At 31.0% G+C, this 23,337-nt stretch overlaps 3 protein-coding genes across 3 annotated transcripts in view; 1 reads left to right on the top strand and 2 right to left on the bottom strand.

The window, feature by feature from the left end:
- The window catches only part of LOC132796173 (uncharacterized), a 33,500-nt gene extending 14,628 nt beyond the window's left edge, over window positions 1-18,872 (bottom strand). The window contains exon 1 of the mRNA XM_060807240.1: window positions 18,419-18,872. The gene's annotated coding sequence lies outside the window, so the exon portion shown is untranslated. The remainder of the gene's footprint in view (window positions 1-18,418) is intronic.
- Window positions 1-23,337, top strand: part of LOC132796175 (uncharacterized) — a 332,334-nt gene that overhangs the window by 29,646 nt on the left and 279,351 nt on the right. The gene's annotated exons all lie outside the window — the stretch shown is intronic.
- Window positions 1-23,337, bottom strand: part of LOC132796178 (large ribosomal subunit protein eL30) — a 197,800-nt gene that overhangs the window by 45,164 nt on the left and 129,299 nt on the right. The window lies entirely within an intron of this gene.

The following is a 23,337-nucleotide window of genomic DNA, read 5'->3' as shown; positions in this document are numbered from 1 at the left end:
ATGTTAATAATAATAATAATGTATTTATTCACGATTGTAGCTTTCTCACTTGTTCAATTAAAAATTTGTATAATCAAAATCGAAAAATTCAAAAATTAAAGTATTTTTATTCTATAAATTGAATAATTTTCCTCAGTTAATAACTTTATATATTTATATATTCTTTTTTTGTAACTTTTAAGAATTCCGAATTCTTATTTGAGTTCAGCGATCAGCAATCGAATTAATACATTGTTCCATGTGCTAATTGAACTCAACTTTTCTATCATCAATAATTAATTTGTTGTAACAGATTTAACCAAAAAGAAAATATTTACGGAAACCTCTTTAATTGCCTAATTCAACAGCTTCCTCTTCTCCATTATAGCGCCTCTTTGCTTTCTCTGATGTTCTCTAATGATATCATTTCCTACACCATAACAAAAAAAAAAAACAAAAAAAACTGCGTAATTTCGAAAATATTCGAAACAAATGGAAGCAGTAGGCAACAAATTGATTGCGCGTCTTTTGCAATAATAATTATGAAAGCATAAATCTGATTTAAAGAAGTTGTAACTGCATTTCCATGTGGAATTGGAAATGATTTAATGTTATTTTCAGTTTTTTTTTTCTTTTTTTGAGGGGGCTTGTGTGGAGATAATCTTCTGAAATATTTTTGGGTATTTTCTTTTCTTTTAGTTTTGGCGCAGAAGACGGCGCCACAGAGGCCAATGGCATTTGTTGGCTGGTCAAAAGATTTATGCGACATCTTTGCAGATAAGATGCATACACACATCACACACACACACACACACACACATGAATGTATCTTTTAGTCATAATGCAGTCACGTTTCAGGACAACGAGATGACGATGCGCCAGATAAGTTTTTGGCCAGACACAACTTATCGATTTAGTACACTGAAAAAAATAACTAAATTCTAAAATCAAGAACATTTGTGTTCAAAATTGTGTTCTTAAGAGAAATTCGTAAAACTAAAAACTGTAGTCTGGAAAATATCAAATTCTAAACATAAGACCAAAAATAAAGAATTTCACTTTAAAAATTGTATAATTCATCAAAGTTCCTTTGAAGTTTTTATCTAGCTTTGAGTGTTTTCGTTAATAGCTCAGTTAGTTAAGTTATGGAACCATTCTAAGAGAGGAAATCCTGGATTTAAATGCTTTGCGAATCGGTGATAAGAATTTCGTAAGTAGAGTGATTAATAGAGAACTGAGTGTGCTAATTAAATAATGAATTAGTAAAATAAAATAATAAAATAGTCGACAAAAATAAAATGTAATTATGTTCTTATTAATAAGAGGAACAAATATTCTAATTTTAAGACCAATTTTTTTTTTTTTTAAACCTGAAACTGAAAAGAACAAGATATTATAATGTTCTTATCAATAGAGGCAAAAATCTTATTGTAAAATAACAAAAAATATAATGTAATATTTGTTTAATCTTAAAATCTTATGGTAAGATAAAAAACCAATAGAATCTATAATATGTTTTTGATCTTAAAATCGTATTGTCAGATAACAAAAAATATAATGTAATATTTTTTTTCATCGTACAATAAGATTTTTGGTCTTAAGAGTAAAGATTTTTTCCTCTTCTTAATAAGAACTTGTGCCTTAAATGTTTTTGAAGTCAAGAAGATGTTTTTGCTAACATTAAGATTTTCATGTTTTTGACGCACTTTTTAGACCAAAATTTTGATTTTATGACATATTTTTTTCAGTGTATATCTATTCCAAAAACGCTGCTAATTGCTTGCTCTGTGTTTACGTAGAAACTCCAGCTGCCTTTGTTTTTTGTGGTTTTCGATTTTTTTTTTTTGGCTTGTGCAATCATTCAAATGTGAAGTAGCTTCTCAGCTTTATCGCACTCCTCCTGCTGCTTCTGCTGCTTCTTCTTCTCCTGCTGCTGCTGCTGTTGTTGATTGTAATGTGCGTTCCACGAATGTAAACAACAGCGCATACAAAGTAGAAGAGCAGCGCAGACCGGAGAATAAAGTCAGGGGAGTAGTTGGGGACGGGGAAAGGGGAAAGGGGGGAGAATGTGTAAAAACAACAAAACACGCGCCAAAACAGCCCAACTGATGACTGACATTGACGATAAATGAACAATCGACCTCAATAAAAGGCAAACACACATGCCCCAAGACAAGACCGTATAAAAAACCAAAAAAAAATTAAAAAAAAAAATACTTTGCTTATACACGTTGTCTGGTAAAAATCATAATATCGATGCAAAAAACGCAAAACAATACAAGTAAGAAAGTTAGAGTTGAGTGTGCACGACTTTGCGATACCCGGTATACATTTTTAATGAAAGCAAAAAAGTGTGGCATTACTCTTTAAATAAACCAAATCAATATACCGAAAAATACTAATATTCTTAAAATATACCAAGATAATATACTGGAAAAATACTAATATATACCGAAGTATGTATTTGGTATATCGATATACATGGTGGCATTTTATTATATATAAGATATATCAAATTAATATACCGAAAAATACTGAAATATACTTAAAGATACATTTAGTATATTTATGCAGTCTGATAAGTCATAAATTATACTGAATTCATATACCAAACAAAATACTAAAATATATCGAAGAATATATTTGGTATATCGGCAGTGTGGTACATTATTATTCTTAAATTATACCAAATTAATATACCGAAAAATACCAAAATACACTTTAGAATATATTTAGTATATCTTTACGGTGTGTGGTACTATATTATTCTGAAAATATACCAAATTTATATACTAAAAAATACTAAAATGTTGTATATAGATAAACAGATTGGTACTATATTAATCTTAGAACATACAAAATTAATATACCAAACAAAATACACCAAAGTATGTATTTGGTATATCGGCAGTGTGACACTTTATTATTCTTAAATTATGCCAAATTAATATACCGGAAAAATACCAAAATAAACCGAATATATACATTTGTTATATCAATATACTAATGTTAGAAATATACAGAAAATGTAAAATATGACGAAGTATATATTTGGTATGTTAATATCCTATTATGTTTAAAATATACCAGATTCGACAGCAGCAGCCATTTTTTGCCATATCATACAATTTCTTAAATAACTTCTATAACTTTTATCAAATCGCAACCAAATCATATACATTTTATGAAAATCTGATCTCAAATCTCGTGACTGCAGATTTACAATTACTCTTGTTACTTGATATTTTACAGAGACGGAAGTAGGCGTGGCAACAATCTGAAACAAACTTGATTTGCGTGCTGGCAAATAAAAATTATAGCTCTATCTCTGATAATCTTGGAGATCTAGGTACTCATACGGATGGACGGACAGACAGACGGACGGATATGACTGATCAATAATATATAAATATACAATATCAGTTAGATGCTGCATACAAAGTTATAATACCCTTCAACTCTACGGTTAGCGGGTATTCAAAAGCCATAAAACTTTGCGTGGGACATTTAAGCCCAAACCTAGGCATAATGCCAAGCACATTTGTCGAGTTCCCGATCGATAATTAAGTAAGCAAGCAAGCAAGCAAGCAAGTAAGTAAGTAAAATGTATGTGTGTGTGTGTGTGTGTTTGTGTGCAAATCCCGTTTCGGTCAAGCGACGATTGCAGTTCACCGCTGCTGCCGCTCGCTGTAGTCGCACTCCGAGATACCCTCTAAAGTGGCTCAGCTCACATAACAAATTTTCAAATGTTTCATGCGCCTTTTTTGGCCATGCAAATGACAACTTCAAGAGCGGAGAGCTACTTTAGCCAAAGTGCTGCTTCAATGAGGCCACTTTTTGGCGACTCCACTTGAACGCATATGCTTGACTAAGCGATACCCTGCACTGACATCGAACATCATCAAGGCAGGCTTGCTAGCAAAAGTATTTGACAACGTGACAACTTTTTAATTATGGGTTTGTTTACTTTTGAAAATACGTATTTTTCTTTTTTGGAATATAACCTTTTTTCTTTAAAAATCGAGTAATAATCTAATATTTATATTTATTTAATTATGGGTTTAAGTAAAGGAAATACTTCTAAAGTATTTATTTCTTTTGCAAATATCTTAGTTTGTTAAACAAGTTTGTGCTTTGTATTAATCTGTCTTTATTTATTTTTATTTTTATTATTTTGTATTTTTTTTATATTAATAGTCTCTTATTTGCAATGTATTCATTTATTTATTTTTTTTTAAATATAACTTTTTTCTTCAAAGGTCTATTATGCAATTTTTATACGTGACAACTTTCTCAGTTTTTATTATGGATTTAAGTAAAGGAAATTCTTATTATACAGCTGAGAACTTTGAAATATCAGTGTTTCAGAACAAAAGCTATATACAGTTTTTTTTGGCATATTTCTTTTTGATAGTTAATCCCTCTTTTTAGTTGATCCCTGGTACATTATTTTTGTAAAATGGAACATAGAAATAGGAAAGACACAAAAACTTCGTTAGATTTGTTCAGTTTTTCTGTTATTTTGATATTTTACCATGTTTTTGTTAAAGAAGTTTGTGCTTTACATTAATCTGTCTTTTATGTATTTATTTTCTTATTTTATTTTTTATTAATTTACTCTTTTTATTGTATGTTTTAAATTAAGTCTTTTTTTGCCATTGTTATATTGTATTCTTGATTTTATTGTGCTATAATTTAATATTAATCAGTTTAAGTCAAATATTATGCTGTAAATGTGGCAATAAAGTGTTCTAATAAAAATAAATTGCTATATAAAGTGCAGCATTTTCATTTTTGTTGAATGAATCTCAGAAAAATCGGTAAAAATAAATAAATAATTTTAATTACTATTTAAAGTTCGTTTATTTTTTCTATAACTTGCTTCAATTTATTATTAATCAGTTTAAGTAAAATATGATGCCTTAAAATAAAAATAAATTACTATATAAAGCATAGTATTTCCATTTTTGTTCATTTGTTGAATCAAGAAAATAGTTAAATACTAAATAAATAATTTCAATTACTTTTTAAAGTGTAGTATTTTGTTTTTTGTTTAGCAAAGTTGTCGAATCGCTGTAGTTGTTTATTTTGTGTGTTTTTTTTTAATATCTATTTCTTGGAATTCAAATTCAACTAGACAAATTAAAATACTTTAGCTATTTTTGAAAGCACTTTGTGAGATTGAGCAGCAACAGAATATAAGACTAGCAGATACTCTTTACTTTTTATTGTTATTCACTTTTGAGTAAAGTAAGTCAATAAAAATAAAGAATTGCAATTGGCTTTGACATCATTCAGAATGATTTAGAAACATGTTTTCAAGTATTATCAAAATTGATTGCATGTTTATATTGGTTAGCAATTGTTGTTTTATGCAGGGTATAATTAGTTGTGTGTGTCGACAATCTAATGGCGAGATCGCAAGTTTTTTTTATGTTTTATTTCGTGAAATTTGCTGAAGTGAACTTCAAGTCGAGCGAAGCAGCAGCAGCCGTAAAAACTGGTTTCTGTTTCCTCTGACTTTGTATCTTTGAGAGCTTCCTCGAGAGGCTAAAGAAAGAGACACAGAGAGAGAGAGAGAGAAAGAGAGAGAACGTGTTGATCCCATCAACTTTGTCGGGCAATTGACGATAGGCAAGGCCAGATGAGACCAGGCTTTTTGAAGAGAGAGAGAAAAATTAAGCAGACGACGACGAAAAATGTAATTCGAAAAGCACTTGGGCTATTAACCCAAGTGTTGTGATTAAAACACCGACTCGTGAGTGGAATGAGCAGAATGCGAATGCGAACGCGAATGGGAATGGGAATTGGAATTCAATTTGAAATTGCACTGAAAGAAACAGCGTGTTAAAATCAAGAAAAAAAATCTTTGAATTTAGGAAGGTTTATTCTTAAATCAAGATCGAAAGTGAAATCTACAAAAAATATTGAAATTGAACTAAAGAATTTAAATATTATATTTATGAATGTTCATATGTTCTCTATTCCAACATTTTAAGAAACATGAACAAACTTCTTTTTTTTTGTAGATCGAAAAGTTCTTAAATCAAGATTTGCAATCTTCTTTTCAATCCAGAATAAAACCATCTTGAATCAAGATTTTATTCTTAAATTAAAATGTTTTTAATCTTAAAATACAAATTTTGATTTAAGATTGCTTCAACCAAAAAAATCTTATTTCAAGATTGTTCTTTTTGAGATCGAAAAGTTCTTAAATCAAGATTTGAAATCTTCTTTTCAATCTAGAATTTAATAAACATGAATCAAGATTTTAACCTTAAAATAATATAACTTTCCGACAAATTGTCAATGCTCCTTACTACGTATTTAATGCAAATATTCGCAAAGATCTTAATATTCCAACAATTAAAGAAGAAATAAAGAAATTTGGTAAGAAATACACAACCACGAAAATAATTTAGCCTTAAGTCTGGTAGAGAACAATTTAATAGTAAGAAGACTGAAAAGATTAATTATACAAAAATAATATTAATTATACAATTTTATACCTATAATAATAAGTTAACCTTAAAATGCAAAAATCTTGATTAAAGATTCTTTTAACCTAAAAATCTTATTTCAAGAAGAACAAAATTCTTTTTTTTTTTTAAGATCGAAAAGTTATAGATCAAAACAATCTTGAACTAAGATGTTTTTAATCTTAAAATGCAAATTTAGCATACAAATCTTGATTTAAGATTGTTTTAACCTAAAAATCTTAAGTTTTTAGTCAAGATTTGCCATCTTCTTCTCAATCCAAAAAAAACAATCTTGAATCATGATTTTAATTTAGAAGTAAGATGTTTTTAAATCTTCAAGATTGTTTCAAACAAAATAAATCTTATTTTAAGATTGTTCTGTTTGAGATCGAAAAAAATGTAAGTCAAGATTTTGTCAATCTAAATTCGTTTCTCTCTGTGTAAAGTTGAAGTTGGCCAACACACGATAAATAAATGAAATGTAAAACCGTGTGGCACTCTTTCGATTGTCTTACAAATTGTGCGTGTGTACAAGAGTGTGTGTGTGTGTGTGTGTGCACACTACTCGTGCTGTGAGATACAAATCTATCTCTGTATCCACAAGTACGCAATACGCACGCACCACAAATTGCGCAATTGTATCTTTTGCGGCTAAAGCTTCTCAGCTCTATTCCTCCGATCTCAATTCCGATCTATCTTCGTTTTGTTGTTGTGTTGATTATTTGATCTTTTGGTTCACGTCGAGTACTATTATGTATATAGTAATCATTATACTAAGAGAGCCAGACGTTGCTTCAAGTGTTTGTTTGCCTACGAACAAAATGTTATTCTTTCTTTCCACTCATCGTCATCATCATCGTCATCGTCATCGTCATTGTCTTGGCCATTGTTTCTGTTTTTGCTTCCTCTGTTTGGTTTTTTTAATGATATGCACATGTCTTGGCAATCTGTGCAATCCGATTTTTCAATTTACTATATCGCCATGCAAATTGTAATTAAAAAACATCAAATCGCTGTTAATTCATTTACCCCAAACTATCTTTGTTTACAAATCGAATTTCAATTGAATTTTCTTGCTCAGTTTTAGTCGTTTTAATTGCCTCAAAATGAACAACAAGGCCATCTAATCAAACAACAACAACAACAACAAAAAAAGAGACTTCAAACAAGTAAATTCGCTTTTCTTTTGTGACAATTTGCGCATTCTTTTGATTTGTTGTTGCTGTAAAAAAGAGGCTTCTTTGATCATCGGCTTGGCAAGCGCGCAATTTTTCTAATCAAATTCTCAACTCTCATAAACAATTATCACGATGAATTTTATAAGACAGAGACTCAATCATTTAAACTATTATTCTTTGCTTCATATTAAAAACTTCTTTATGGATTCGATGAATTTAAGCTATGATTTACTTTTAAAAACTTTAGTTTCATTTTGTGTATTCATATATAATATATAAAGTTTTTAAAGTGACGCAAAGAATAATAGTTTAATCAAAAAATTAAAAGACAAACTAATAATTTTTCGTTTTATTTTAAAAACTTTACAGAGTAAAAACTATGAAGTTTTTCTTTTCAGTTTTTAATAATATATCTAACCTTTTGAAATATATAAATAAGAAGTTTTTCTATTGACATCTTTGATGGAAATTGATCATCATATCTATTACTTGTCTATAAACAATTGTTTTGAGATGAGTTTTACGACAGTGCAACAATCTTTCAAACTATTTCAAAGTTTCTCATATAAATTTATTAGTTCAAGTTCATTACAGAAACAAACTGTCAATTTTTTATACCCGCTAGTCATAAGGAAGCGTCGCGATTTTATTATTACATTCAATAATAATTATATTCATTATGTTTCCTGACATTTTCGTTACGATCCCATAAAAATTGCTACAGTTATTTATAGCTTTGTCTTAACATCTGGTATATTTTAGTACTCCATGGTTAATTTTTAATGATTTTTAATTTTTAATATCAATATACCAAATGTTGTATTTGGTATATTTGTAGTATTAATATTTAGTATTTTAGTATATTTTTAGTAGTACATTAATGTTGTATATTTTAATACTATACTGTTTTGCTTTGACTCAAAATGGATAACGCGTATCTTACTGTCGAGCACACTCTTAACAAAATCATCTTTAAGTATGCAAATTTTCAACAAGCGAATTTTAAGACTAAAATAAATTGTATTTCTTTTTGCTTTTTAAATTATTTGTAATAATTTGAATATATAATTTGAAGTCTTATCTTATAAAATATCATAAAGAGTTCTAATTGTTATTAAAACAATAGTTTATTACAAAAAACATAAAAACATAATGTATGTGTTAGAATATATCGAATAAAGCTTTCGGTATATTTTAGTATATTTTGGTTACATTTCATTACAGCAACAAGGTATTTAAGGGTTCGATTTTTATAATCTACAAAGGGAAGTTTGTGTTTTTATTTTTTTTTGTATTTTTCGTAATAAAAAATAATAAATTCATATTTTTAGTCTGTAAATATGAATAGACTGAAATCGATTGTTGAAGCTGCTATTTTCTTTAATCATTTTTTAAATTGTCTTAATACGTAATTAGAATTATGTCTCTATAGTATTTCATAAACAATTCAAATTGTGTAAGCTTCTGTATTGTTCATTATAACAATAGTTTATTATAAAACATAATACGATGCTGACAGAATATACCAAATATAGCTTACGGTATATTTTAGTATGTTTTTCGGAATATCAATTTAGTATATATTGGTTAAATTTCATTACAGAAAAGTTTGTAGTTCTAAATAGACTGCAATAGATTGTCGAAGCTTATATTTTCATTCATCATTTTTTAGCTTTTTTAAAACGTAATTCGAATTCCAATTGTGTAAGCCACTGTTCATTACAACAATAGATTATTATACAACATAATGCGATATATTTGTTCGCCATTAAAAAATCTATAAATCTTGTATTCACGTTGCAATTCTACGATTATTGAGTGTACTGCAAATTGAGCGTTTAGCGCTCAATGAGCACTTACATTGATTAATTGCTTAAAGATGACGCCGACGTGTCGCCTGTCCCCCTTTTTAATTCCATTTCTATTTCCCTCCCCTTCCCCTCTCGGGCACATTTGACCCATAAAAACGCCTTTGTCTCCGACACAGTAAAAACTCGCTTGCTTCAACATGCGTCGCATGAGTTATGAATGAATTATTTTTCGAGTAATTCGATTCGTCGTTGAATGCCAAAACGTAAATATACAAAATACAAAAAAAATGCAGCTGGTTAATTGTGAATTAAATTTCAGTAGAAAAATACCTAAGGCGACGACGAACGAAAAAAAAAGAAACAATAGAAAATGTAAATTGACCTTAAAATTGTAGCGAGCAATCTGACAATTGCATTCAATTGAAGGCAATTTCAATCAAAGATGATTCTTTAAATTGCCCCCGACTAATCTATTTTTTTTTTGTATGTTTTTTTCGGTTTTAGAAAGTTTTTCCAACACTCGTTTAATTTACAATCTAGAAAAGGTAAAAGACTGTCTTTAAACACACGTCACACGTCTGTTTACATCACTTGAAGATTTAGAACTTTTACCAACGTGTTTCTTCCCAGCCATAAAGTTGAGTTACACAAGACGACTTTAGGCCATATCTTTTGTTATTATGCATACATATTTTACGTGTGCATGACTTTGAAATTCTTCAACAACAACAACAACAACAAAAATAATGCGCTTTAAAAGTCGCAAGTTGTTCGTTCGTTCACACGCCATAAAAGCGCGTTGTTGAGCGTAGTTGAGAAGAAAGTTGGGTTAAGCGATGCTTTACTGCACTTAGTCATAAGTAACTAACATAAATATATGTATGAAACGTTCGTTTCGTATATAAGTTAGTAGTCGTAAAACAAAAACGTTTTATCGCCTCTAATTGCGACTTTGAGCACATTTCGTGACACTGTCAGAGCGGCGAAAAGACGTTTCAATGCTGATGATCATTGTACAACATGATGATGATGATGATGATGATGTGATAGTGCAGAGTATTGATTGATTCAACTGTCGCACCATAAATGGAGCTGACATTTTGTAGACTTCATCGTCGTATTTCTTTGATAACTATTAAGCATTAAAACTTGGTCACGTCATCGTGCACACACTGTACAGAGCGTGTGTGTGTGTGTGTGTGTGTGCCACTTGTCTAAGAAAATTACTTTTTATACTCGGTAGCAATAGGGTAGACAGGTATTAACCTTAATGCTTGTGGTAAAAATATACTAAATTTAGTATTTTTTGGTACACTTTAGTATATTTTGGCGTTGAAGTGAGTCATTTCGCTACTCACTTAGAAAAACAATAAAATATACTGAATTAATATACCGAAAAAATACCAAAGCACTACTGATCGTTGTGGGGTTGCTTTGTAAAAGCCAAAACATACCAACATACCCAAAAAATACCAAAAATATACCGATCAGTATTTTTTTCGGTATATGGCTTTGGTATATTTTAGCTTTTATTGAAAATGAGTAGCGGAATAGCTCGGAATTTTTTTTTGCTATAGTAGCGGAATATCTCAGTACCTTTTGCGGTATATTAATTTGGTATGTTTTGGTTTCTATTGAAAATACACAACTTAATATCTGAGTACTTTTTTGGTATTTTAATGTTGTATATTTATGTATTTTTTGATATGAGTAAGAGAATATCTCAGTATTTTATAACATGGATATTTTTTGGCTTTTATTGAAAATGGTTAGCGGTATATTTTCAGTATTTGTCCGTTATATTTATTTGTTGGGCTTTATTGAAAATGGTTATCGAAGTATTCTTTCCACATTTTGATTTGGTAAGTAACGGGATATCTAAGTATTTTTCGGTATATGAATTTGGTATATTTTACCTTTTTTTTTTTAATGTGTAGCGGGTATCTCAGTACTTTTACGGTATATTAATTAAGTATATATGCATGTGGGATATCTCAATATTTATTTTCGGTATATGAATTTGGTATATTATCGCTTCTATTGAAAGTGTATAGCGGGTATCTTACAGTCGAGTACACTCGACTGTAACTTTCTTACTTGTTTATACATATGTGGCAATATCTTCTCGCATGACGTCACTTCGCGTCCATTAACTAACTTGGCCAACAGAGAGAGAGAGACTGCAAACGCAGTCGAAAAAAACCTTTGTCGATTGCTAAGCATTGCACAAGCTGATAACTTGTGGCAGGTGTGTATGTGTGTGTGTGTGTGTGTGTGAGTCAATGTGTCGGGGTCTCAGATATCAAATTTCACTCACTGTGCGGTCGCCTCAGCTTTGTAAACTACTCGCATGCAATCAACAGGTGAACTACTAACCCAGCTTTAATTTTTCTACACCTATTCAGGGAGAGTGCAACCGGTGTTACGTACTCTGACCGACACTCTGACTGTGTGAACTTTTTATTATTATTTTATGACTCTAATGGGGTCTGTTGTTGTTGTTGTTGTGCATATCTATAGGCTGTGATCGTCGTTAGCAGCTACTAAAAAAAAAATCGTTTTAGCATAGCTAATCTCGGTTTTTTTTTTCGTTAATGCGTCGACTGTCCGTCAAATGTTTCAAGCTCGCTCGCTCAAATTTGGAATGCAGCTGCTTTGTTGGCCTTAGTTTTATTATCTATTTTATTTCAGTTTTATTACTATTGAATGTCAAAACCTTTTTTAGAGAGGTATAAATATATACGTAGGTGAAAACACAAAACAGTGCGGTATTATTATTAAAATATACCAAATTAATATACCACAATACTACTAAAATATACGAAAGGTTATAATTGTTATATTGATATAGCACTGCACTTAAAATATATCATAGAGTATACCAAATTAATATACCACAAAAAAATACTAAAATATACCAAAGGTTATAATTGGTATATTGATATAGTACTACACTTAAAATATACCATAAAGTATACCAAATTAATGTACCACAAAAATACTAAAACATACCAAAGGCTGTAATTGGTATATTTGTATATGTACTACTACATTCAAAATATACCGTACAGTATACCAAATTAATATACCACAAAAATACTAAAATATACCAAAAGCTATAATTGGTACATTCAAAATATACCATAGAGTATACCAAATCAATATATCACAGAAAATACTAAAATTTACCAAAGGTTATAATTGGTATATTTGTATATGTACTACTACATTCAAAACATACCATAGAGTATGCCAAATTAATATACCACAAAATATACTAAAATATACCAATGGATATAATTCGTATGTTGAGTAGTAGTAATAGAGTTGTAGTATTTTATTCAAAATATACCATATAATATATACTTATCACAATAATATACCACAAAAATACTGAAATATACCAAATATACAAAACAAATTAACTTGAATAATCAATAACAGAATTGATAATACTTTTTTGTATGGCATAATTAAATTGTGAAGTTAAAAAATAAACTTTAAGCGCATTTATTATTCTTCACATTATTATTTCTTCACAAGATGTGTTTTAGTTTACTACATACAAAATATATTTATTTATATATTTAAGCTTGCAACTTTTTTTTTTTCTGTTTAGTTTCCCACTTTGCAAGAAATTTAAGAAGCTAGCAAACAAATAGGAATCTAAACTTTTTTACAGGGTATTATTCAGTCGCGTTTAGTGTTTTGTCTTATTACAATTCTGTCTATTAGCATGCTGTATATAATAAAAGTGGAATTTTTTTTTTTGCTTTTTGTTAATAGTTCATTTAAGCGAGGTGCTTGCGGTGTTCACAACTATCCGTGTGTGTACATCTCTCTCCCTCTCTCTCTCTCTGTACATGTGTGTGTGTGTGTGAGTTTGTATCTGTGTGCGCCTCTCAATGAGTGTATCTGTTTGCATGCCGGCTCAAATGATTAAGCACTGCTGATTACAGCAGCCGCCCAACAACAAACAAGCAACAATTACAAACAAGTACATACATGCTTGCTCTCTCTCTCTCGATCTATAGCTCTGTCTCGCTCGCACACTGTCGTTAACAAAAGCCACGGCGTGTTACTATTTGATTTTGTGGTAATTTTTGTTGTTTTCCAACTTATGCAAGACTTCAGAAGTAACAAAAACCCCGAACAATGGACAAATACAAACGACAAAAACGACAAAAAAACAATTTCATGAAAAAAAAAACGCTGTGTGTGTGACTTTTCCCGGCATTTTAGCTTTTTAGTCATAATTATGGTCGGTACACAAAGCAAAAACAACAAAAAAAAGAGTACATTAAATGCGCTTCAATACATACATATATAGTACTAACTCATCATATATAGTATAATAATGTTATGTGTGGTATTTTTTTTTTTGGTTTTCTTCGTTTTTTTTTTTTGGGTTCCAAGAGGAACTGAAGGTCTCTGTCTAATGCTCATATATCATAATTAGCTGAGTGTATGTATGCCAGAAGTCTTAGATTACAGCAAGACAGAATGTGCAGAGATTCACCTTGACAGTGTGATAACGATAACGATAACGATAACGATAACAACGTGACGTTACACACTGCTGGCCAAAATATTAGCCACACACTTTTGAATGTTTGTGTGTGTACAGCTGCGTTCAACTTTGCCAAAATGTGCAAAGTGAAAGACGAAGATGAACACGAAGAAGACACAGACAGACAGAGAGAGGAAGAGTGTGTGAGAGAGAGAGAGAGAGAGAGAGAGCGAGGCCAGGTCAGCTTTGCTGCAGAAAATGCCGCCGCACCCCTTTCGTGAATCGAATCAAGTTGCGGAGAATCCTTAAGACCTTAAACCGGTATCTTGAGGCACGGCCATCCGATATGGCACACGCAGAAAGAGAGAGAGGGAGAGAGAGAGAGAGAGAGAGCTTTGGCTTTGGCTTTGCTCTGCTTCGTTGTGAGTAATGCAGCAGCGTGTTTTTAGCGTGCAACTAAGTAAATAACCTCCACACACACATACACACTCACTCAGCTGCACACTCATGCTTTGAGTTCATGTGTGTGGCACATACAGTGAACTCTGCCTGTCTGACCACTTGAACTTTTAGAAAATATTACTTGCTTGATACTTATTTGAGACATACTATTTTTTTTCATATTTTAAATCTATTTTTTATAATCTCAGCTTAATAGAAGACCACTTGAACTTTTATAAAATATTACTTGCTTGAGTCATACTATTTTTCAATATTTTAAATCTATTTTTTATAATCTCAACTTAATAGAAAAGTTAAATCTTCTTCTCTTGACCAGTTGAACTTTTATAATATACATATTACTTGATTGCACTTTAAACACAAAATTTATATAGTCATTTCACATTTTTATTATATTTATTATTATATTATTATATATATTATATATATATTTTTTTTTAATATTTGAAAAAATTGAATAATCTCAACTTAATAGAAAAGTTTAATGTGCTACTCTTAAGAATCTTTCTTTAAATATTTGAAATATATTTATCCATTATATTATTTGATGGGCATTTTTTTTTTTATATTTTAAATATATTTAAGCCAATCTAAATGTGCTATTCGTATAATATAATATATATAATAATCTCAACTTAATAGAAAAGTTAAATGAAAACGTTTGTTTTTTTTTTTTTTAATATTTTAAATATATATTTTATAATCTAAATATAAAAGAAATGTTAAATGTGCTTCTCTTGACCACTTGAACTTTTATAAAATATTCGATTGCTCTTTAAGCATAGCATTTTGATGTTTTATACTATTTGATACAAACTTTTTTTAAAAAAATATTTTAAATATATTTTACTACTCTTTAACACACTTCTTTTAATATTGGAAATATATTTAATTTCCTCAACTTAATAGGAAAGCTACTTTTGAACACTTTTTTGTAATACTTGAAATATATTTAATAATCGCAACTTATTCAAAAAGTTACTCTCAAACACTTATTTTTAAATATATTTATTTAATAACCATAACTGAATAGGAAACCTAAATGTGTTACTCTTGAACACTTTTTTTTGTAATACATTAAATAACAATAACCTCAACTTAATAGACAATTTAAATGTGCTCTTCTTGACCACTTGAACTTCAACTTCAAAAAATTACAAGGTCTAAACTTTAAATGAATGATAATTGTTTCAAAACTATACGAAAAGAATAATATTTTATATATTTTTCAATGTAATTGTCGTATATTTTATTCTTGTCACTAAATCTATTTAAATATGTATATATTTAGTTAACCTAGTAGTGGAAGACCCCAGCAGTCAGTACTGTCTTTAATGTATAATCAAATTTAGTATTTAATACTAGATTTAGTATAATAAGTAAGAAATCAACAGTTGAATGTACTCGATTGTGAGATATCTGGTATCCATTTTGTATAAAAGGAAAACAGTGCGGAATTATTCTTAAAATAATTAACCGAAAAATACTAAAAATATACAGAGTGCTATATTTGGTATATTGCTGAAGGTACTACATTCAAAATATACCATAGAGGTGAAAATATACCAGATTGTCAGTCAATGCAGCTGCGATCTGGTTGGAATAGTCGGAAGTAACTTTTACAACTTTTATTAGTATTTATGATTTCTGAGAATTTGATTGCGATTATTCTCAGAAATCATAAATACTTTTGCTGAGGTGGAAGTAATTTCCACTTCTACCCTAAGGGCATACAAATATATCATTTAAAATATTTCGTTAAATGTGATATTCTTTGCTATCTTGAACTTTGATAAATTTCATTATTTATTTGCTTAGTAATTTGGCATTTGTATTATAGTTATGCTTTATCATAATATCTTTAAGAATTTCGTTGATATTTTTATATTTAAACTAATTCTTGTTCCCTAAATTAAAGCTCACGAAATCTATGAAAAATTTGTAGAAATTTATACAAATTGTTGAAGTTGTTATATTATTATATTATGGAATGCGATTTTTGTATAAATTCGAATTAAACCATCTTTATCTATAAAAAGAAAGTTAAAAATTGTGAAGTAAATTAAAATTTTATTTAAAGTTTATTGTTTATTATTGTTCTATCTTTTAAAACACGAACTAGACAATCTTTATCTATTAAAAGAAAGTTTAAAATTGTTCAATAAATTAAAACTTTTTCAGAGTTTAATACTGTTCTTTTTTTAGCAATGCTCTAAAATGAACTTGAACTTTATTTATTTTTGTATAATATATTTTTTTAATATGCTTAATTTTTTATCAACCGTCTTAGCTCTAATGTCAAAACATTTCATTTCATTTTGATATGTTTAAAAAGTTGATTTGATTGTCTTAACTTTTCAGCTGCCCATTAATTAAAACATTCTTTAATATTGATAAACACATTCATAGTTGAAATATAATTATCAATACTTTTGATGTAGTTTTAATGTTTATGTGTTTTCCCCCTAGACTTCCCAAAATGTGTTTTATCAGCGCCTTGACTTCAAATAAAGTTCTCAACAAAAATGATGTATAAAAAGTCAAATTGTAAATTGTGCTTATCAATTTAAAGTTCTTAAGTGGTTTTCTTAAAATTTTTGTTTAAAGGAAATTTCAAATCTATAAATAGAGTTGAAAAACAATCGATTTTTGATATTGTTTGCAATGTTCTTAAATTGCAATTTTTGCAGTTTTTTTTTGCATTCGAGAACTTTTTGCTTTTGTTTTTATTTTGTCTTCACTTTGGCATTTTGCTTTGCTCCAATTGGACTTTTGTCGGCTCGCATTTCACAGCCCGGTTTCCCAATTGGTGAGGCTCTACTGTATGTGTATGTGTGTGTGTGTGTCCCGCAGTTCTCATTATAATACTATGTAAAATATACCAAAACTCATAATTGGTATATTGTTGAAGTACTAAATTCAATATATACTATAGAGTATATCAAATTAATATACCACAAAAATACTAAAATATAATAAAGGTTACAATTAGTATATTTGTGCAGTAGTACATTCAAAGTATACTAAAGTCTATTAAAATAATATACCACAAAGATACTAAATACTACAAAAAAAAATTCCCAATTGGCGAGGCTCTACTGTATGTATGTGTGTGTGTGTGTGTATGTGTGAGTGTGTGTGTGTGCCGCAGTTCTCATTATAATACTATGTGCAGCTGTTTTGGCTGTTGCCTTGTTGATTGCAAAAGATTAAAAGCGCGTTTTTTTCGTTCGTTCGTTCACTGCTGATAAGATAAGAGCGATCAGCGTTGTGTGAGTGTGTGAGTAAGGAAAGTGTGTGTGTGTGTGTGTGTGTGTGTGTGTGTGTGTGTGTGTGTGTTTGCATGTGGTGTTTTATTAGAGTTGCAACAAAAGGCAACGGGCAAAAAGGCAGTGAAAAAGACATTAAACAAAACGGCGGATGCTTTTGCTTCGTTTGGCGTTTTCTTACTTCCCTTTGTTATGTTGTTTGTTGTAGCTGTTGTTGTTGTTGTTGAAGCTTTATGCCGTTGTGCACAGTTGGGTTAATATTTCGAACAGCAACAGTAACAACAACAACAACAAATGTTTAATGCTTCTTTTAGCTGTGCTACCACCATTTTGTGGTTACACACACACACACACACACACACACATACACGCAGTCAGACGTCGCGTATGTTTGTTGTGCGTTTGGCGTTTTTCGGTTGGGTTCATTCACCGGCAACAACAACAACAACAACAACAACAACCACAACGACAACGACGACGACGACGACAATCCAATAAGAACATCCAACTTGGTCTCGTTCAAACTCTTGCTTAAGCACAGTCGCTGCTGCGGATGCACAACACACACACTCACACACATAGAGAGAGTACACATGCACTTAGAAAGAGAGAGGGAGAGGGAGAGAGAGAGAGGGGCGCCGTGTTGTTATTAATTTGGCGTATCTTGTCGTCAATTTCTAATAACATTTTGCCATAATAATAATGATAAATGAATGTGAACGAACATTACCGTAACGAAATTGTACGTAGTATTGTTGTAGTTGTTGAAGATACAGCTACAATTGCAGGCCACCGTTGCAGATCCAAATACGAGAGAAACAACACAACACAACTCAAAAAAAAAAAAACAAACACAATAACAACACACAGTCACAGTCACAGTCTTCACACACACGACGGCCGCGCGAAACGATTTCGACTCATGACTCTTCGCTCTTCAGTTTACTATTTGTATGTGTGTGTGTGTGTGTGTTTGTGTGATGGCAATTACCAAAACAACAACAACAACAATATGAAGAGCAGCTAGTCACACAAAACAATAAATACAATCTATGTCGCGCGCACTAAGCGTTTTTCCAACCGTGTACTTAGACGGCGGCAGCAGCAGGGAATATAAAACACGAACACAACACAACGCAACGCGCGCAACGCAACAAACCAAAAAAAAAACAACAAAAAACACGTCCGCTCACCACGAAAGTCGCATGTATTTTGAATCTCTATGACCGCTCAACTTGCCTGTTAACTTAACAGCAGTCGACGTTTGCGTTTGGCATTTCGTTTAGTTTTTGCACGAAACTCGTTCAGTTCGCATGTTCGTCAAGTGAGTAAATGTCGAGAGTGTAAGTGTGTCTCGGCTATGGATTGCTTGTGTCCATGCTAGCCTTGCTTTTTTCTGTTGTGCACGCTATGCAATAGATGGCGCCAGTCAAGTGTGGTGCATGTCTAAGCTAGCGGTAAGCAGTGGTTGGCAAGAGATGGCGCCAGCAGCGCGCTTGTGTGTTGGCTAAGCACGGGTATTTGAAATGTAACGGAAATATTGTCATTGCTTTAAACTGAGAATTAAGAAATGTGTGTGTAACAATAAATATATGAAATGTAGGCATAATTTATAACATACATAGTGATTGATTCCTGTAATGAATTTAATATATATAATTTGTTTGCCCAATTATAATATTTGTAATTGTTGATTCCTGTAAATCCGTTTCCAGCAATAGATGGCGCTAACTGCGCGTTTGTGTGTTGGCTAAGCGCAAATAATTGAAATTTAACGGAAATATTGCTTTAAATTGAGGATTAAGAAATGTGCATATAATGATTATGATATATATTATTTGTAAGCACAATTTATGTCTGTAAAATTGATGAATTCAGAACATATGTAGGTAGCCTAACCTTTTTAGGCTTTCAACTCCTGAGAATTGTCCATATTGTGCTTCGCTGCCGAAAGCAATTGCAACTGCATTTAATTGGAAGTCAATGAAAATTATGGACAAGCAAATTTTCCCACAGCTTGGCATCGTTAAAACGACGATACTCTTACTCTGCAGGGTGTTGCTTCGTTTTTTTTTCTGCTTTTTTTTTTTTGTAATTCGTTGATGGTAATGAGCCTTTAAGTCAAACGTAGAACTGACAGCTACCAATGGCTTAAACGTAGCACAGAAGCTGCAACTAACCACAAATCACAATAACACCATACCACACCACACACATCTCGGGTAGCATCGATATTCACATTCACCATTCACATCGACAACAACAACAACAAGAACGAACCGAAAAGAATATGGGAAGACGACAGCAACGCATAATCATTATCACTCAAATTGGGGGCCCCATTGTGTATGTCTGTGTGTGTGTGTGTGTGTGTGTGTGTGTGACCAATTATATGATGAGAAAGCCACAGACGAGACTCGCAACTCTGACTTTGACTCCTGAAAAATTGATCAGCCAAAGCAATCGCATATGCATATGAGCTAAGACCAAGAAGCTAAAGCTGAAGCCAAGAAGCCAAAGCTGAAGCTGAGACTGAAGCTGAGGCCAAAGACTTTGGTCAGTTAAACGGTCGACTAGCATGCAAAATGGGCAGAGCCCAACTCTTGAAAATCCCAATTCGAGTACCGTAACTTAAGCCCATGAATTAAGCAACATCAGCAGCAACTCACAGCAGCGCTCACTCGATGATGATGTGAACCAATGAAGTCCAATGTTTGACCACCGCCACGTAATGCGTTTTGCTGCCTCTGCTGAGATTCAAATTTCGCACGGCAAAAAAAAAAGAAGGAAAAAAAAAAGATTGCCTCTTCTCGATGTAGATTAATACTTTGAGAGCAGCTGCGCCTAGTCTTGCATTTAAATTATAGCAGCGCTTCAGAGCGTGTTCTAAATATGCCTTCAACATTTTCAGAAGCGAATCCCAATTCAAAAAAGTCTGCAATTATCCCTTTCTTATTCATTTTGCAAAGTGTTAACTACAGGATAAAATAGATTAAGTATTCTTATCGATTGTAAACAACATTTATCTCTAAACTATATTTGAATAACTTTCCTTTCAGATTGAGTTACACTCGCGGAGAACTTGAAATATATTTAGCTTCAGAGCGTATTCTAAAAATTTGCCTTCAACATTTTCAGAAGCGAATCCCAAATCAACAAAGTCTGCAATTATCCTTTTCTTATTCATTTTGTAAAGTGTTAACTACAGGATAAAATAGATTAAGTATTCTTATCGATTGTAAAGAACATTTCTCTCTAAACTATATTTGAATAACTTTCCTTTCTTATCGATTGTTTTCAAACATTGGTCTCCGAATGGCTTTCCATTTGAATTGAAGAACTTGAAATATATAATACCTTTAAAGCGTAAAAATTTGCTTTTAAAATTTTCAGAAGAGAATCCCAAATCAAAAAAGTCAACAATTATCACTTTTTATTCTTTCTACAAAATGTTAACTACAAGTTTGAATAGATTACATATTCTTATCGATTATTTCCAAACATTTATCTCTAAGCTTTGTTATTCAAAACTTTCCATTCGGATTGAAGAACTTGAAATATATATTTCCCACGTTGCTGTCATAAATCAATAAATCGATAAACCGATTAGCAGCGCAATTTCCTAACTTTCTGACTATAAAAATGACCGTTCAACTTTTTTTTGCATTGCACTGCAGCAATTAGTTGATTGCACTACTTTTTTTTTGTTGTTTTTGGTTCAACAGAGATATTAAAATGGTTGTGCTTAAGGAGCAACTATAATAATCAAAGATATTAATCATTCATTTCTTTAGAGATCATCTTAAAACTTTGATTTCATTTAACATTCTAGAATAATTTTGAGAACGTAACAAAACATAATAATAATAAGTCAATTTCTTGGTAAAACGTTTTCATTATTTTGTTACTTTGAAAACCAAAAACAAAAGCAAGAGAAATTAGAAATGTTTACTACACTTTAATTTGCTTTAGTTTGATTAAATTTAAAGAATACAGACGAACAGTAGAACATCCTAAAACGAAACAAAAAAAAAACAAGTAAGAGAGTGAGATACCCGCTACCCATTTTGAATAAAAGAAATATATTTTGCGGTATATCAAATCGTAATGTGGTATATCGATATAGTACATCATTCAAAATATACCATAGACGGCACAATATACCAGATTGTGAACCAAAGCAACTCAGACCCTAGTAAGTAGGCGTTTTTGCCCATACAAAAGTATTTCTTTAATAACTTCGACAATTTCTATCCGATCGCAACCAAATTTGTAGGAATCATAACTACTATAGTTATTACTGTATATACCAAAATTCGTAACTGTAGCTTTAAAATTACACTTGTTATTCGATTTTTTTGATTTGCGGGGCGGAAGTGGGCGTGGCAAAAATTTGAAACAAACTTGATCTGCGTGCAAACATAACAAATGCTGTCGAAAAAAAATTATAGCTCTATCTCTTATAGTCTCTGAGATCGAGTGTTTCATACGGACAGACGGACAGACACACAGACACACAGACGGACATGGCTATATCGTCTCGGCTGATCAAGAATATATATACTTTATAGGGTCGGAGATGCCTCCTTCTACCTGTTACATACATTTCCAGCCGGCACAAAGTTATAATACCCTTCTACCCTATGGATAGCGGGTATAAATAGTGAAAGTTCCTAGAAAAACAATCGAATATTTCTGCGCAGTTTAATGAAAAAAGGATGCCTGCGGGGAAATACTTGAAATATTGTAAAAATAATTCCGCTATTTACAAATTTAATGCTTTAATAACCCAAATGCATTTGAGTCTCCCTCAAATTTAATTGCTTAAAATTTTGTCAATTCATTTTGCATTTAAAAAAACATCAGTCTGTAAATGCATGAAATAAAATGTAAAGACACATTGCTCTTTCTTTTCCTTTAGTTTAATAAATGCAGATACAGATAGTTAAACATCCTACAACGGAACAAAATAAGTAAGAAGGTGAGTATGCAATAAAATATATACCGAAGATTATTCTGGGTATATCGATGTTGTACTACATTCTCTCAGATCTACATATGTAGGTGTTCATACGGACAAACGGATATGGCTTTATAGAATCGGATATGTCTCCTTTTTCCAGTTCAATACATTTCCTGCAGACACACAGTTCTAATACCCTTCTACACTATATAGTAAACAGTGAAAGATCTTAGAATTAGAATTATTAGAAATTGTATAGCATCGAAATATGTATATGTATATTATTTCCGTATTGTTGTATTTGAATTTAATATATATTTTAATTTTGTGCAGGAAATCAAATCGAATTTGGTATATACAATAATTACTATAGTAGTTATAATTCCTGAAAATTTGATTGCGATCAGATACAAATTGTGGAAGTTATTAAAGAAATACTTTTGTATAGGCAAAAACGCCTACTTACTAGGGGTCTTAGGTGCTTTGGCCGATAATCTGGAATATTGTGCCGTCTATGGTATATTTTGAATGTGGTACTATATCGATATAACAAATAAATCGTTTGGTATATTTTTAGTATGTTTGTATTATTTGTATATTTTGAAAAAAAAAAATAAATAAGCAAGCGGGTATCTCACAGTCGAGAACACTCGACTGTAACTTTCTTACTTGTTATGTTTTCAAAT

Source organism: Drosophila nasuta, chromosome X (genome assembly GCF_023558535.2).
Source record: "Drosophila nasuta strain 15112-1781.00 chromosome X, ASM2355853v1, whole genome shotgun sequence".
NCBI classification, from domain to species: domain Eukaryota; kingdom Metazoa; phylum Arthropoda; class Insecta; order Diptera; family Drosophilidae; genus Drosophila; species Drosophila nasuta.
This window is presented reverse-complemented; position numbering and strand designations above follow the sequence as displayed.